Source organism: Hyperolius riggenbachi, chromosome 12 (genome assembly GCF_040937935.1).
Source record: "Hyperolius riggenbachi isolate aHypRig1 chromosome 12, aHypRig1.pri, whole genome shotgun sequence".
NCBI lineage: Eukaryota > Metazoa > Chordata > Amphibia > Anura > Hyperoliidae > Hyperolius > Hyperolius riggenbachi.
The window spans coordinates 43,979,938-43,996,347 of NC_090657.1; the positions used below are offsets into that span (position 1 = coordinate 43,979,938).

Below are 16,410 nucleotides of genomic sequence, written 5' to 3' on the forward strand. Positions count from 1 at the left end.
GAATAATCTAACTACCAGTATTATTAAACTGTAGTTCCAGTAACAGTGGCGCAACTACTGGGAGAGGCACTCTTGCAACCACTGGGGGACACAGCAGGGAGGAGGGCCTTGACTTTTTTTGTAATGCCCCTTCTATGTTCCCCCAGTAGGTGTTTCTCTTCCATCTCACCCATGTGGAGAAATGGAACAGAGAAGCAGTGATGCTGGTATATATTCTTGGGCTCGGTCTCCTCTATCCTTGTCTGCTGCCTCCACCTGCTCTTCCACTGCCTTCATCATAGAGTTCTGCATTAGAGATGATCAATGAGATGTGAGTCATTTTTCCTTGCTTTCAAATTTCTTGTAAATGTTATGCAGCTTGCCCTTGGACCAATAAACATCGACAGGAAGTTATTCTGATTAGTCCTGTTTCAAGCTGCATATAATTTATGTGGAATCTGAATGCGAGGAGAAATCATTTGCATCTCACTGATCATCCCTATGCTACATGTTAGCATGATATAAAAAGAGATTAGCAGGAAGACTCAGGAGGAGGATGGAAGTGATGAAAGCAGAAGCCTGCAACAGCGGGAGATGTATGGAGTCATCACCGGAGGAGGCAAGTTACCACCACCAACTCCCCTCCAACTAGACTTGTTGTGTGAGGGTCAGAAGGGAGTGGGAGTCAGGTGGAGTTGTGCCAATACATGTTTATAGAGGGCTAGGTAGGGAGATGGGTCAAGATAGCCACATACCGTATGCTCATGTAAATTGTAGTTCCTGTTTAAAGGTGGGTAGGGGTGTGTGTGTGTGTGTGGGGGGGGGGTGTACAATGCCCCAAACCAAAACTACAGACAGCAGTAAAGATACGAACTGAAATGTGATCTGCATTTGGCGAAGCAGAGACCACAGACCAGACATGATATCCAGGGGGTTTAAAACCAAGACAACTCGACTTCCTCTGGAATAGAAGGGTTGCTAGTACACCCACATTAAAGGATCGATGCCATCTCCTGTTGTCGTGTGTATGTTATCAATGTCTTTAGTAAGACGTGGATATTACATGTTGCAGACGACGTGTGATTTTGTTGTTGCCTTGAAGCAACCTGCTTTAAAGAATTCTATTAGTCTTTAAACAACTGCCCTGTGGCCCTACAGATTGTCTAGCTGTTTACCGGGGGTCTGATTAATGCTGATTGCTTTCAGCAACAGTACGGTGCCGTAATGAAAGCCTTTGATATGTCTCCTCCCGGAATCATCTTCAGGATCGTTTTTTCTGCAATCACTCTTTGCTTGGCCCTCCCGGCATCGTTACACCTTGTCTGCCTACGCAATGCTTCGAGCGCAGGTCCCAGGGTGGCTCTGCAATCTGTTTCTCTTTGCCAAGACGGGGGCTGAAGAGTCGTGAAGTAGAGGGATCTGTTAGAGCATCAGTAGGGTTAACACACAGCAGAACGATGCTTTCCTGCTATATTCCTATTCCCCATTATGTCTGGCTCATGAATGCCTCATTTGGCCCGTACATTCTTCTCCGCAGCCCTGCTATGCCTGAAGACTTTTCAATGAACTCTTAATGCATCCAAAATGCTCTAACACACAGTATTTGTCAAGCACATTTTTTTCCAAATTAAAACTCTACAGAAGATTTGCAATGCAGAGTGGCTGACAGGCTCGGAGATTTGATACTAGGCACATTTTTCCTCACTGCTGGCAGGTGGAGTGCAGTGATGTCTGTCTCTGGTAAATGCTAACACAGCACATTTTTTATTTTTTATTATATATTTCTTATGCTTTTGAGAACGGCATATGATATTGTAGAAATACACTGACAGAACAAATTCATGAGTGCTTATAGGTACTGTAAGGTGAATACACTAACTAAAATGTATAATACAGAAAGAACAAACTTGCAAAGCTAGGAACTGCCAGTAGCAAAATAGATTTTGAGAGTGGTTAATTACCATAGAAACTGCATGCAATCCAAAATACATGGAAAACAAGTAAAGGTAAAGGAGAGAGGAAGTAATATTGGAATTATTAAAGAGGAACTGTAACCGCAAAACGTCCCCTGGGGGGTACTCACCTCGGGTGGGGGAAGCCTCAGGATCCTAATGAGGATTCCCACGCCGTCCTCCGTCCCGCGGGGGTCTCGCGGCAGCCCTCCGTACAGCCGTGACGTAATATTTACCTTCCTGGCTCCTGCGCAGGCGCTCTGACGGCTGTCGGCTCCGAAGTAGGCGGAAATACCCGATCGCCGTCGGGTCCGGTGTACTGCGCAGGCGAAAGTCTCCGGCGCCTGCGCAGTAGAGCGGACCCGACGGAGATCGGGTATTTCCGTCTATTTCCGAGCCGAAAGCAGCCACAGCGCCCCCGCTGGAGCCAGCAAAGGTAAATATTGAAATTACAGTCGGGTCTGTCTCCGGCTGTTCAGAGGGCTGCCGCGAGACCCCCATGGGAGACCCCCATGGGACAGAGGACGGCGTGGGAAGCCTCATTAGGATCCCGAGGCTTCCCCCACCCGAGGTGAGTACCCCCCAGGGGATCTTTTTGAAGTTACAGAGTCTCTTTAAGTAGGACAAAGGCAGAGGCAATGGGGTGAATAAAAAGAATTATCCTGTTTAACATTATGTACAAGACTCAGGTTGTCCTCATGCAAGACAAAGAAGTGTGGTCCTTGCAGCTGAAAATCCTGTATGAGTAGAGGCCTCTCCGTATCCAACTCAACTTCTCTTGTAGCTTGGAAACCTCACACTCATCCTCCCTCTCCCTTCTCCATAGAACAAAATAAAGCGGCTCAGCAGGTAACTTTACTGTACCATCAATATACCATTGTAATATTGGCTATGGCCGGTAATTCGTAAGCCATAGGCACAAGAGTTTAACTGAAGGCCAGCCTAGTGAAGTATCACCGTAGATTAGCCACATCGTAGATGGAATTCGTGTGGCCTGCAGTCAATGCTGTGTTGACTGGAGAGGAAGCATCAAAGATTACAGACATTTGTTGCCACTCTTCGCCTAGCGGCATTGACTACGGTTAGTTTCAGGGAATATCGGCGGTGTTGGTGTTTGGCATAGATGGGGGGAGGTTAGTGTAGGTACAGTAGCGTTAGAAGTAGATAAGGGAGGGAGGGGGTAATGTGAGATTAGGAGACTATAAGGTCACAGTAAAACATTGGTAACATTACTGATATTCTACTATTTGTCTCATGCCGAAAGTAACTAGTGGTGTGATAACTGAACGGTAGGGTCTGTGGAGCAAATGCTCCAAAGTCCTCATACAAAATGATCACACCTACGCAATCATTTTGGGTAATATTAAACTAGTGTACACAGCTTAACACTAGAGCAGCAGGCAAGCATGGTATATGTGATGTAGAAGGTACAGTAAAACTTTATGGTTTTAGGGAAGCTGCCATTTTATTTCCTTTATGTCACAATGCAGGCAGCAAGATAGGGCTTGAGTCAGACACCCTAACCATTATATTTGTTGTGGGTCAAAAACAAACTAAAAGGCAGAGTATCAACACAGCAGCCACGCAAATAGCATTATATTCAAGGGAAATAATATAGTAAAACAGCAGCCCCCAAGTAAAAAATATACAAGCACATATCTGGAAACAGTTAATTTAGCCATCAGCAACTTTTACCATCACATCTCGTCATAAAAATGTATATATATAACAAATACTCACCAAGTGGTTACCTACACATGAAAGGCGCAGTTCTCAGTCTCATTAAAAAAGATGTAGAGGTCTTTAGTGAGAAAAATCTACAGACCTTTACAATACAATGGCTTGTGGAGAAACCTAACCAATGCTGAGTTGTATCACCCCTGTAAAGAGCACTCCATTAACCAAGTGAAGTATTGACAGTTAGATTCTACACTTGAAGAGTATGCCTTAATATAATGTTGCCAGTGTAGCAAACACCAGAAAGTGAGAACTCCCTTATGATGTGAAGCAAGGCCTGAGTGTTAAGCTGAACAAAACAAACCCAAGATTCTACAGTTCTAACATGGTCAGTCTACTTTCCTTCCCTAGAACTGGCATGCAATTTGCATTTTAGGCCATGGTTGCATAGATCACACAAGTATTTTACTTAAGTATTAATTTACATCTAAAAGCAATACGTTTTGAATCAGGATGATACCATTAATCAGCTAACTTAAAAGACAGAGTAAGCTTGCGGCTGTGCAGCCTTCATCAGACTCAATTTAAAGAGGCAGGAAACCAGCACCCGGGACTGTCAAAAAACAAGGTGTGGGTGAAGTGAATGTTAAGGGCATATGGTACCTGGAACAGCTGCAAGAGGGAGGAGTCTTTATCCTCTCTTATGCTGAAATGTAGCAATCTGAAAAGGCTACCACTGAGCAAGGATGCTCATCCGGATTTTGGATATCTGGGTAAGCCGGATATCCAAACATTTTTACACTATCCGGTCGGATCCGGATTCCAGATAGTTGGGCAGAAATCCGGATAGCTATCTGCGGATAGTTTGACAGCCGACCCGGATATCCGCAGATTTCTCCCAGATATCCAAATTACAAGTTCGGTGGCAAAAAGTCCCATCTACACACACACTCCTCCCTCCTCCTCTCTCTCATCTTGCCTTCCAGGGATTTGTAGGCTGTCAAAAGCAAGCTCACATACATTGGCCAGGAATCGAACCCAGGTCAATTGCTTGGAAGGCAGCTACACTCACCACTATACTACCGACAGCACTACATGCTGAAGCCAGCCTAGCATGTACCATTGTGATATACCCAAGAGAAAAATGAGCTTGCTTATTTGCCTAATTTGCTAGATGAAAGCAGTGGGACACATGGTGAAACTGCTTACAAGATTCAATTCAAGACTTCAGAATCAGAAAGATCATGTGCCCCCCTGGATGATGCTGGTGTAACACACAGCAAAGGACAGCAATTTGAAGTCTGAAAGATTCCAGGGCAAGGGTGGGAAGGATGAAAAGCTAGGTGGCCTTGCAACCCTTCCTGCTAGGGATGGCCTTGCCTTTTGTGTTCAACAGTTGTCCGAAGAGAACCCCAGATAGCCATTTAGCAGCACTTGTGTGCAGTGTGTGTGGCACAATTGGTTAGTACATTTGGCTGTTAACCGAAAGGTTGGTGGTTCAAGCCCACCCAGGGATGGCCTTGCCTTTTGTGTTCAACAGTTGTCCGAAGAAAACCTCAGATAGCCATTTAGCAGCAATTACATACACATAGTCCTTGTGGCACAATTGGTTAGTGCATTTGGCTTTTAACCGAAGGGTTGGTGGTTCAAGCCCACCCAGAGATGGCCTTGCCTTTTGTGTTTTTTGCACCTCGCTTTATCACATGGGCAAAACCGTTTCCATAGCCCTGTAAGAGAAAGTGTAATAAGGGCCCTGCCGTAACAGATATTACGGTAGCTAAGACTACTCCTGGGCCTTTCTTGTAGTTGAAGAGATGAGTGAGATGGCTGGCTTCAGCCTGTAATGTTAGTTGACCTGGGTTTCATTCCCGGCCAATGGTGGCATAGTGGTGAGAATAGGTGCCTTCCAAGCAGTTGACCTGCGTTTGATTCCTGGCCAATGTATGTGAGCTTGCTTTTGACATCCTACAAATCCCTGGAAGACAAGATCCTCCTGAGGAGGAGGGAAGAAGGGAGGAAGGGTGTAGAGGTGGAGAGTAAGAGGATAGAAGGTGTTTTTGAAGGTTAAAAACGTTTTTAAAGCATTTTAAAAGGCACTTTCGGTTTGTCTATCCTGATATCCGAATAGGTTGGATATCCGCGGATAATGCGTCCGGATATCCGCGTTCACGCGGATATTAAAAAAGGTTGGATACGGATATCCGAACCGGATCCGGATATCTGGATATGCGGATCCAGATCAATTCGGATTTTAAAAAGTACTATCCGAGCATCCCTGCCGCTGAGCAGATTTACCACATATATGTATAATAATCCTCTTACACACGTTAGATGCAGCTCGTTTGAGGTGGCCTTTCAAGCCACCTTGGCTGAGAATCTCGCATGTGTAAAGACACCTCAATGTATTGCTGAGCATTACATCAGGAGAGTTGGATCATCCTGTGCACAATGATGTCATGCAGCATCTGCTAGTCCGATTCCTTCAGAGTAAGGTATGACTGCTACAGACACATAACAGCACTCTTGGTCGTTTCTGTTGGAGGCAGTAAGGAGGGAGAGAGGGCATCACTGCAGCAGCCACTCGCCCATTCCAACCCTAGAGTGTGGCATGACATGAGTGTGAGGTACCGTGATACAACATGGGCATTGTGGGATGGTGTGTGGGAACAATCACTATGACCTCACTCCACTGCAGCATCAGTATAGGCAGTAGCAGAGGTTTGTGTAAGATGAACCACAAATAATGCTTGATGAAGATCCCAGAAAGGAAGTATAAGGGGTGATTAGATAGGGGGATCAGTAACTGGCAGGCTCCTGAAATTAAAGGGAACCTAAAGCAAGAGTGATATATAGGCTGCCATATTCTTTTCCTTTTAAAGAATACCAATTACCTGGCGTTCTGCTGATCTTTTTAGCTTCAGTGGTGTCTGAATCACACACCTCAACTAGCATGGAGGTAAACTTGTCAGAAACATCTCATCTGCATGCTTGTCCAGGGTCTATGGCTAAAAGTATTTGAAAAGTAGAGGCAGAGGATCAGCAGTACTGCCAGGCAATGTGCATTGTTTAACCACTTAAAGGGAACCTAAACTGAAAGGGATAGGGATGTTTCCTTTTAAACAATACCAGTTGCCTGGCAGTCCTGCTGATCTCTCTGGCTGCAGTAGTGGCTGAATCACACACCTGAAACAAACATGTAGCTAATCCAGTCTGGCTTCAGTCAGATCACCTGATCTGCATGCTTGTTCAGGGGCTGTGGCTAAAAGTATTAGAGACACAGGATCAGCAGGAGAGTCAGGCAACTGGTATTATTTTAAATGAAAAACCCATATGCTTCTCAGTTTAGGTTCCCTTTAAGTACCAGCGGTATCTGCCCCCTTTAGGGCCAGAGACCACTGGTACAGAAACGGCGGAAAGAGCGAGAGCTGCAGCGGGAGTCGGGGATTCAGCGGTAAGATCGGCAGGAGTGGCGAAACCGGCGGATGCACGCAGCAGCGGTGAGTTAGAGAAATCTATGCCCTGGCAGCCAAATAGCCATCAAAACAGGGTGTAGATTTCTACTACTTAGGTCCTTAAGTAGGTATAAAGGAAATAGATAGGCCAGTTTCCATATCCCTCCCACTTCATGTAACCTTCAAGCTTTAATTACCTTTTGAAGAGGGCTATGTGAACTAAAGCCTAGGCTCTCAACGTTTGGTACGCGTACCCCAGGGGGCACGTCTGATGGTTGCAGGGGGTACTCAGGCTTGATATACTTAACCAAGAATAACAAATTTAGAGTTTTAGAAAATAATAAATCTTAATTAACCTATTTTGGTTCCTGGACGTAGAAACTACGTCCAGGAACCATGCGCGCTACCGCGGCCGATCGCGCGCGTGCACGCGCGCTCCCGGCCCGCGGTTCGTTAACCAGGCAATCAGTGAATCGGGCTATGGTGCCCGATCACTGATTCCTCTCCCCCGCTGAAAAAGCGACAGCTTCTCTCGGAAGCTGCGTCTTTTCTGGCTGTTACCTCCCCCATGCGTCGCTCTAAGCGTGTGTTACGCTTAGAGTGACATCATGTAAACAAACTCATGGCCGCCATCTTGTGGCCAAAAAGTAATACTACAACTAAAAGTAAAAAAAAATGAAAATCAACACACATTTACATTATAAACCTATTGTTTACCTCCCACCCTCCCAAAACTACCCAAATAAAATGTTTAATATATAAAAAAAAACATTACAATAAAAAAACATGTAAATATTTACCTAAGAGTCTAAACTTTTTAAATATCAATGTAAAGATGAAATATTTCTATATTTTTTTTATTTTAAACTTGTAAATAGTGATAGATGCAAAACGGAAAAAATGCACCTTTATTTCCAAATAAAATATTGTCGCCATACATTGTGATAGGGGCATAATTTTAACGGTGTAATAACCGGGACATATGGGCAAATACAATACGTGAGTTTTAATTATGGAGGCATGTATTATTTTAAAACTATAATGGCTGAAAACTGAGAATTTTTTTCCGTTTTTTCTTATTCTTCCTGTTAAAATGCATTTACAGTAAAGTGGCTCTTAGCAAAATGTGCCCCCCAAAGAAAGCCTAATTGGTGGCGGAAAAAACAAGACATAGATCAGTTAATTGTGATAAGTAGTGATAAAGTTATAGGCTAATGAATGGGAGGTGAACATTTCTCAAGTGAAAACGACGGAACGCGAATGGGTTAAACACCAAATCAATATTTTAGCTAATTAAAAGCAATATTAAATGCTTGGAAATGATTTACAACCAATAATAATGTATTATGATTAAATATACATTTGTCAAGGGGCACTTGTGATAATGTTTACTATGCTAGGGAGTACTTGGTGAGTACAGGGTTTTACCAATAAAATGTTGATAAACACTGAACTAGAGGACATCAGCAGGTGAGGATTTCTGGAGCGCACTGCAGCAGGTGGAATATCTTCCCAAATAAAATCTTGGTTACTTTCACATAACCAACATTAAGGGAAACCAAAAATATTTGGGCTTTTATTTCTCAGATATGCATTATTTATAAGAGGAAAGTGAGGCAGAAGACGAAACACTTTGGGTAACTGTATACATGCTTCAAAATAGAAAAAAAGGCTTCTAATTTTAGAGTGAGAAACTGGCATATGGCTGCACAAAGTCTCATCTCATCAATTTTTATGTTCTGTATTTACTAACGAGGTCAGGAAGCAATCAGTAAGGATTTGGTCTCTTAAAGCTCAGCGATGAGATTATGGATGAAATAGCATCAGAGATAAAGAGCATTACCTGATAGTTCCTAGGAAGATGGGGTTGGAAGGGCACAGTTAATATGGACAGCATCCCTTTGTCCTTAACCCTCATAAATAATTTCTGTTAACACGCATGAAAATGCTGTGTGCACTGATCCATTCACCGCTGCCAGAAGTCAAATGCTTTATAGGAATTTTATGTTCTTAAGTTATACTTACAGTATATTCAGCTGTACTACATGAAATATGGAGGCTGACCTCTTGTTTTAAAAGTGCTAGTTTTCTGCCTGTTCTGCTGATCCAGCTGCTTAAACACTTTCCAAGCAACTGATGTGGAACAAATATACAGATTTGACTTCATAGTGACTTTGGTGGCTGCATGCTTCAGGAAAGCACTAAGCCATAAAGCCAACAGATCAGAATGACAAAGGGGAAAATCTGTGCAGCATACATCTTACCACTTTATTTACAGCAGAGGATGAGCATGACTGCCAGGCAGTTGTCACTTTCAGAAAGTCTGCAATGAGTACAATGAGGAGATTTTTCTTTGTACGGGATTTCTTTACTGCTCCAATTCAGATATGTTTCCACAATTGCATTTCACAGAAAAGCACCTATAAAAAATGCAGTATTTTTTATTGCAAAACTGTTAAATTTTGCAAAACAGAACTGCCTTCTTTTGCTCAGCACCCTTGTCCCAATGTTATGGACAATAGGCTCTTGCCCACCACCAGAGCACAGTCAGGAGAAAGGGGCAATGCAATGAGGGGGGCTTATGGTGGTATCCTGGTTAGTGGTGGTGTTAGAGTTTCCGAATATGGTAACCCAGATTCAGCCAAAGGAGATCAGCACAATCACGGTTGGAGAGAGTCATGAGACGCCTTCCTTCCAAGCAGGAAGGAGGAAACAGAGACACATGAAGGGCTCGAGTCACAAAGCTGTGATAAATGCTATTATGGCCGTGATAAGCTTAGCGCGCGGGGCAGCGCGCATACAGCTTTGCACGCATAAACTTTACCCGTTCACGCGCTAACCCATATGTTAGCGCGTGAACGTGAAAGTTAATGCGCACAAACCTTTACTATTATGCGCGCAAACCTGTACGCGCACTAAGCTTATCACGGCCGTAATAGCATTCATCACGGTTTTGTGAATGGAGCCCGAAGTGTGATGTGAAGTGCAAATTCATGACACACTCAGATCACCCTGGTGCTGAATTGCTTGAAGCAGCCTTATCTAGGTTTCTGAATAAGGAAACCCAGATTTGAACAACACAGTGTTATACCCCCTAAAGACCAGGCCATTTATCACTGAATTGGCCACAGCAGCTTTAAGGGCTCACTGCAGAGCCGCACAATGCAGCACACAAGTGACCCCCTTTCTCCCCACCAACAGAGCCTTCTGTTGGTGGGCTGTGATCGCTTTCCCAATGTTTATTTTTTTTTTTTACAAATATTTTTATTATTTTTAAATAAATTTACTTCATTTATTTTTCTATCCCTTTCCCTCCCTCCGCCAGCCTATCAGCGCGATCAGCTGTGATAGGCTTCAGCCTATCACAGCTGATCACTTTCCTGCCTCTGGAGGGGACAACCGAGTGACAAGCAGTCTTGAAACTGCTAAACTGTTGGGACTGCAAAACTAAGTGCGGTTAAGGTGCCCATTCATCAATTGACTGTGCGTCCAATCGAGCATTCAATTCAACTATTATTATTGAATCGGAAGCAAATCGGTGCTGCCACAAGCATGCCCGACTGACGATTTGACCAATTTAATCCAAAAATTGGTCAAATGTATCAGACATGCTGCAAGATGCCAAACTGACTTTTTCTATCAGGTGTGGGGGTTGTTTACAGCAAGCAATATTCAGGTGTACATTATTTGATCACTCTAGGTTGGTAACAAATTAAAAAAGCCTAGGCACACTGGAATCACAATGCATAAAGCTAACAGGGTAGATAGTAGAAGAGGCATGCAGTTATTCCATAGACAAAAACATTGGAATCCTTCATTAACCTGTGCAATGGAATGCTTCCTAATGAGCTGTCCTGCAGGAATCCTCAGCCGTCTGTCTGCATTATTTTTAGCCTCGGACCCCTATCTTTTGTTTTGCCTGAACCCCAGGGATTGCTGCCCTGAGCATCTGCTGCTGCGTTTCCTCCACAGAACAGCTGATGGCCTCTGACTGCTCATTCAAGTGCCTGCTTCATGTCTGATAGGGGAGATTTCAAGGGCTTACACAAAAAGACATAAAGGAGGAAAATACAGCAACACATGGCAGCCATTAAGAGATCTGTTTACAAATACTGGCATCTGCTTAGAGGCCATTTGTGAATGTTTACCGAGGGTTACTTCACTTTCCACAACACAACTGATGTTTGTACTGTGCTATGGGGCGAGCACAAATCATAGACAATAATGTCAGATTTATGTCAGCATTCCACTAACGCACACTGACATCACAACTTCAGCTACAGAGTCTATGCCTCGACAAAAAGAAAAATAAATACATTCATAAAAAAACACGCATTTTATTTTTGGATTTTTTACAGTGTGGTGACTACAAGTGACACAGGCCTCATAGCAAACCTGTTACGGAGTCCCTAGAATTTTTTTTGTTACGCTCAACCTCTAACCAGTTCCTGGCCTTTCACACATCTAGCTATTGACAGGAAGCGGTTGGTGCTATATAAATAATAATAATAATACTATCCATCCTACTCAGTATGCTTAATGTGCTACTAATACTACAGAAAACAAATATTTAATAGAAAATATTCATAACAAATTTACAATTTGTTGAGATGGGCAGCAAAATACAAGCGACTATTTTCTATAGGACAAATTGCAATAAAGAGTATTCTCTGTTTCTGTGAACCCAAATGGTTGATTGAACTAAAAAGGTTAGTAGGCTGAAAAGCTACACGGGATGGGGAAAGAATGGGGGAGAAGGAAAAGACAGAAGTGACAGGAGCCATTCTAACTTTAGCAAGCCTTTGTACTCTTGCATAGGGATGCTCATTCGGATTCCGCGGAAATGCAATTTCCGAAATTCCGATCGGAAATTGCATTTCCGCACTCGGAATGCGGAAATCGGTAATGCAAGAATTTCCGCCGGAAATCGCGGAAATTTCCGCCGGAAATCGCGGAAATTCCACCCGTCTTTAACATCGATTTTCTCAAAAACTATAAGGTCTTTTTGAAAACTTTTTTTGCATCTTGTTTACAAGATTCAGTTTAATAAACCCTGAAAATGTGGTGTTTCTAGGGCTTAAGGGGGCTTTGCTATTAACCGCTAAAGTCGGCGGATTTTTACTGTAATGTAAAATGCAGAAAATCTGCATCTGCCTATTTTCTGCATTTTGCATTACAGTAAAAATCCGCCGACTTTAGCGGTTAACTGCAAAGCTCCTATAAGTCCTAGAAACACCAACTTTTCAGGGTTTATTAAACAGAATCTTCTGAACAAGATGCAAAAAAAGTTTTCAAAAAGACCTTATAGTTTTTGAGAAAATCGATGTTAAAGTCAGGCGGAAATTCCGCATTGGAATGCGGAAATTGGTAGCGGAAAGCGGAATCGGTAATTGGTACATGACGGAATGCGGATTTACCATGGAATCGGAAATTGTCATTCCGACCATCCCTACTCTTGCAAATGAGATCCAAAAATCTACTTGCTTGATATGGGTTGCTGGATGTAGGAAGTCAGAAGAGGGCTTTATGGACAGACAGAAGCCTCTCATTACTGGGTTTGTAACTCTGTACACAGATCAGTAAGGCCAAAAAAAAACAAGTCTACAAGTTATGGAGTCACCCGAGCGTATTACAAACTTTAAAAGTTATGAAAGCTTGTTGGAGGGCATACATATGAAATCGGCACCGGTAGACTTGGGCGCAGGATACAGCCGGTATATGGCTGATCCTGCTTCTTCACAAGTCCGGGCCCTGTTAATTAAGATTCCCCCTCCAGGCCGCCATAGTGGGGGAATTATATAATTCGGCTTCCAGCGATTGCTGGAGGCCGAATTGTGTTTTTTAAGCAACTTCAGCTCAGTCTTCTGACGGCGCCGACGTTCCTCACTGAGCGCCGCTGTAGATGTGATTCCCATTATAGTCTATGGTGGCGCCGGCTGTGCCCAAATCATCCTGCGCTGAAAAGGACTGCACCGGTTGGAGGATGGACTTCATTCCTCAAAGATGAGGCAACTCTACTGTATCCATGGAAAAGAAATCCTTTTTTCATACGACATTTCACAGCATTATAATTGTGTCATCAGGTACATAATATGCTTCTGGGAAAGATAATATGAATTACAAAACAAATAAAAACATTTTAATAAAATTACACTCAACATCATAATGCAACACATTAAAGTGAGGTAATATCACAATTATATGAAATATGATAAATGGCAGTATAAATGGAATATGTTAATATGCTTATTAATTTTGCCCCTTGCATGTGTCAGTGCAAAAGGGGGATGGTGTGTTATACTTTCATGAAAACGTTTTAATACAGTATTTTTCAAAAATGTGGTTTATTTGTGATGAGATTCATCTCTGATTAGTGTTGTCTGCATAAGATTATATTACGGTTTTAAAAGTGTGTGCAGCCTTTTTACAGTAATAGTGGGGCCACGGTTTCGATTAGCTGGAAATGTTCCTAATTGGTATGGTAAAAAATCTCCAAAAATAAGGTTTTGTCACAGAGCCCAGCATTCACCTCCATCACCTACTAACCTCTTGTCAGTTTGTTTGCGCTCGGTACTGGCATCCTCATGTATTTGGAACCAAAGTGAAGCCATGATGTGATGAGAAAACACTGAAAAAACACTTTTAAGTACTCATTGCCTCTAAAGGCTTGTACACACATCCAACATGCACACAACCACACGACCAACATGACAAACCACACAACCTGATGAACCTCACAACCTCTGTGTCCACCCGTCTAGACGGCTAAATAACCAACTCAATTAACATACTGTGCACGCAATAGGAATAACAGACTACACATTCAAAACAAGTACAAGTCTTTCAAACAACTTGTACACACGCACCAATTGCATGATATCAGACCAACATAGATCCGACCGTTGGATCAGAAAAATTGCCTGTTATCAGTTGTTTGTCAAAATTTTTGCATTCATACACATGCCTGATTATAATCCTACAGACTGAAGTCACATGATAATCATACTGCAGGTTGGTCTGTGCTTACATAGCTTAATATGCTGATGTGACAGTTTCCAAACGTTCATTAGCTGTAATGCCAAACTATCACCACTTATGACCACCCATACTGTACGTACTGTCCTCAGCAATCCCATAGATTATTATGGGGCTTGTTTTATGAGATTCGGAGCAACAGTTTCTCGAAGGGAAACAAGCACTTGTGTGAGTTCAACATACGATAAATCTAAGATTTTGTCAGATACAAAACATATGGCCTGCCTTTAGCAGCACTTCTTTAACACCACAGATATTGAGCATTTGAAAGCTGTTGCAAGCAACATCTCCAAGGCTAACACCTTCAAAATGTACACTTTCATTACAGCATCTGTTTGGTAGTTTTTTCACATACTGCGGTAAATCTTCCTGTCTGTGGCTGCATCACGGTTCTTAAAGCTGGTCAAACCCTGGCTGATGGCTGGTACCAAGCATGAATAAATGACAAGTGGTTGGCGACAGTAAGAACTATGCAGAGTGAAATGGCTGGGAGTGCCAGGATAACCCTTGTAGATTAGACACATTGGCCTCAATTCATAAGAAGCAGTGCGGTAAAAAAATCTAAGAGGGAAAATACCGCATTCGATATTTTAGACCTTTGTGTGCCAATTCATAAAGATTTTCACAGCTGCCTTTGAACTTCAGTAAATTACAGCAGCCCATTGAGCGGTACAGCAGTAATGTGGCGATATCTCGTTACAAGCTGTAATTACAGTTCCCTGCACAGACTTGCAGAGACTTCGGCTCCCCGCACAGATGACTCGCACAGACTTCGGGTTCCATGCACTTTGCACTGTTAAGACCTCACCAGATGTGTCGGTGATTATCGTCTGGCTTACCGATTGTTGAAGGCTTTATGGATTGACATTTGCTGACAATTTACTGACAGGTGTTGGAGGTAACTACAGCCAAGTCAGTAATTTTTCCCACTGCTCGGTAATTTCAGTTTTTCATGCGGTAACAGCCTTTATGAGGTAATGCTTTATGAATTGAGGACACAATTGGCCTTAATTCACTAAGCATTACCGCTTTTGGTACTGCTGAAAAAGGCTGACCTTCCCAAAATTCCAATTCACTAAACCTATTACTGCACACAAAGTTAAAATTACTGACTAGTGAGGTAAATGACCGACTTGTGTGGTAAGTACCTCAAGAAGTGTAAAGAAATTGCATTTCCCAAAGATTAGCACATTTTTTTCTGAACAGCTGATAACTTACTCTCTCCGTGCGGTAATATTGATAGACAGCCAATAGGAAGATCAACACAAGCCCTGCTTCTCAAGCTGATTTGGCCCGACAACCTGGAAGGTGGTTCTTCACTCTCACATAGCAGTGGAAAGACTTATGAGGCTTTTCTGCAGCCCTTTAAAGTGAACCTTAAGCCTGTTAAAAAAAAAAATTAGATTAACTCACCTGGGGCTTCCCTCAGCCCCCTGCAGCCGATCGGTGCCCCCGCAGCTCCGGTCCAATGCCTCTGGACCCGCCGGCGAACACTTCCGGTTTGGCCGTCACCGGCCAACAGGCATGGGAACGCGAGTGATTGTTCGCGTTCCCAGCCTGTATATCGCCCCCTATGCTGCTATTGCGGCCAGTAGGAGGCTTAAGGTTCACTTTAAGATGTGAAAATCTGTAAACTCTTATACAGAAGAGCTCCCCCCTGGTGGCTGCAGCACATCTAAAGAGATGTCGGGGATGCACTGGATAGAAAACCCCGACTCATGCACACAGACTCACATCTTCCAGTCAGACTTGCACCACAGCTGGTACCAAACCTCTGCCTCATTAGGAAAATCTTTTGTGAATTTGGAAAAGTGTAAATTACAGAATGCAGTATTTCACTGACCTAAACGACTTTACCGAGCTGCCCTTAGTGAATTGAGGCCATTGTATTACACAAATACATATCAAGGTACTGACGTAGTACACACACATACCATTAAGACAAAGGTAACAGTGTGTGTCAAGGGTACATTCATTATGGACCTTCTAACTCTAGTTCAAATTCGAGAAAATAATGTAAAAAAAAAAAAGCTGTATAACAAAGAAAGGGCAACGTCGGCACTACAATGTAAATTGTGACTAATGTAATCAAGAGTCCACGGTATGCATACGCAGTCTGCTCTAGGCACAAAAAAAAAACACAGGTTGCAAGACAATTTCTTCAATCTGGTACTGCTGCAGTTATTCTTATAATTTATTAATGAAAAAGTGTTAACACTTTATGCACAACATATCAAAGATCATTGCAAAGTGCATACTGTGAGTCTGAAAGGGAGTAAACAATGTGTAGGTACTGTAACAAGCTAAAGTCAAAT

At 42.9% G+C, this 16,410-nt stretch overlaps 1 protein-coding gene and 1 non-coding gene across 2 annotated transcripts in view; one reads left to right on the forward strand and one right to left on the reverse strand.

Moving 5' to 3' along the window:
* The window catches only part of ASIC2 (acid sensing ion channel subunit 2), a 1,273,426-nt gene that overhangs the window by 761,591 nt on the left and 495,425 nt on the right, over positions 1 to 16,410 (reverse strand). The window lies entirely within an intron of this gene.
* On the forward strand, positions 5,200 to 5,273 carry TRNAK-UUU (transfer RNA lysine (anticodon UUU)). Its single transcript has one exon. It is a non-coding gene; the product is annotated as a tRNA-Lys (tRNA).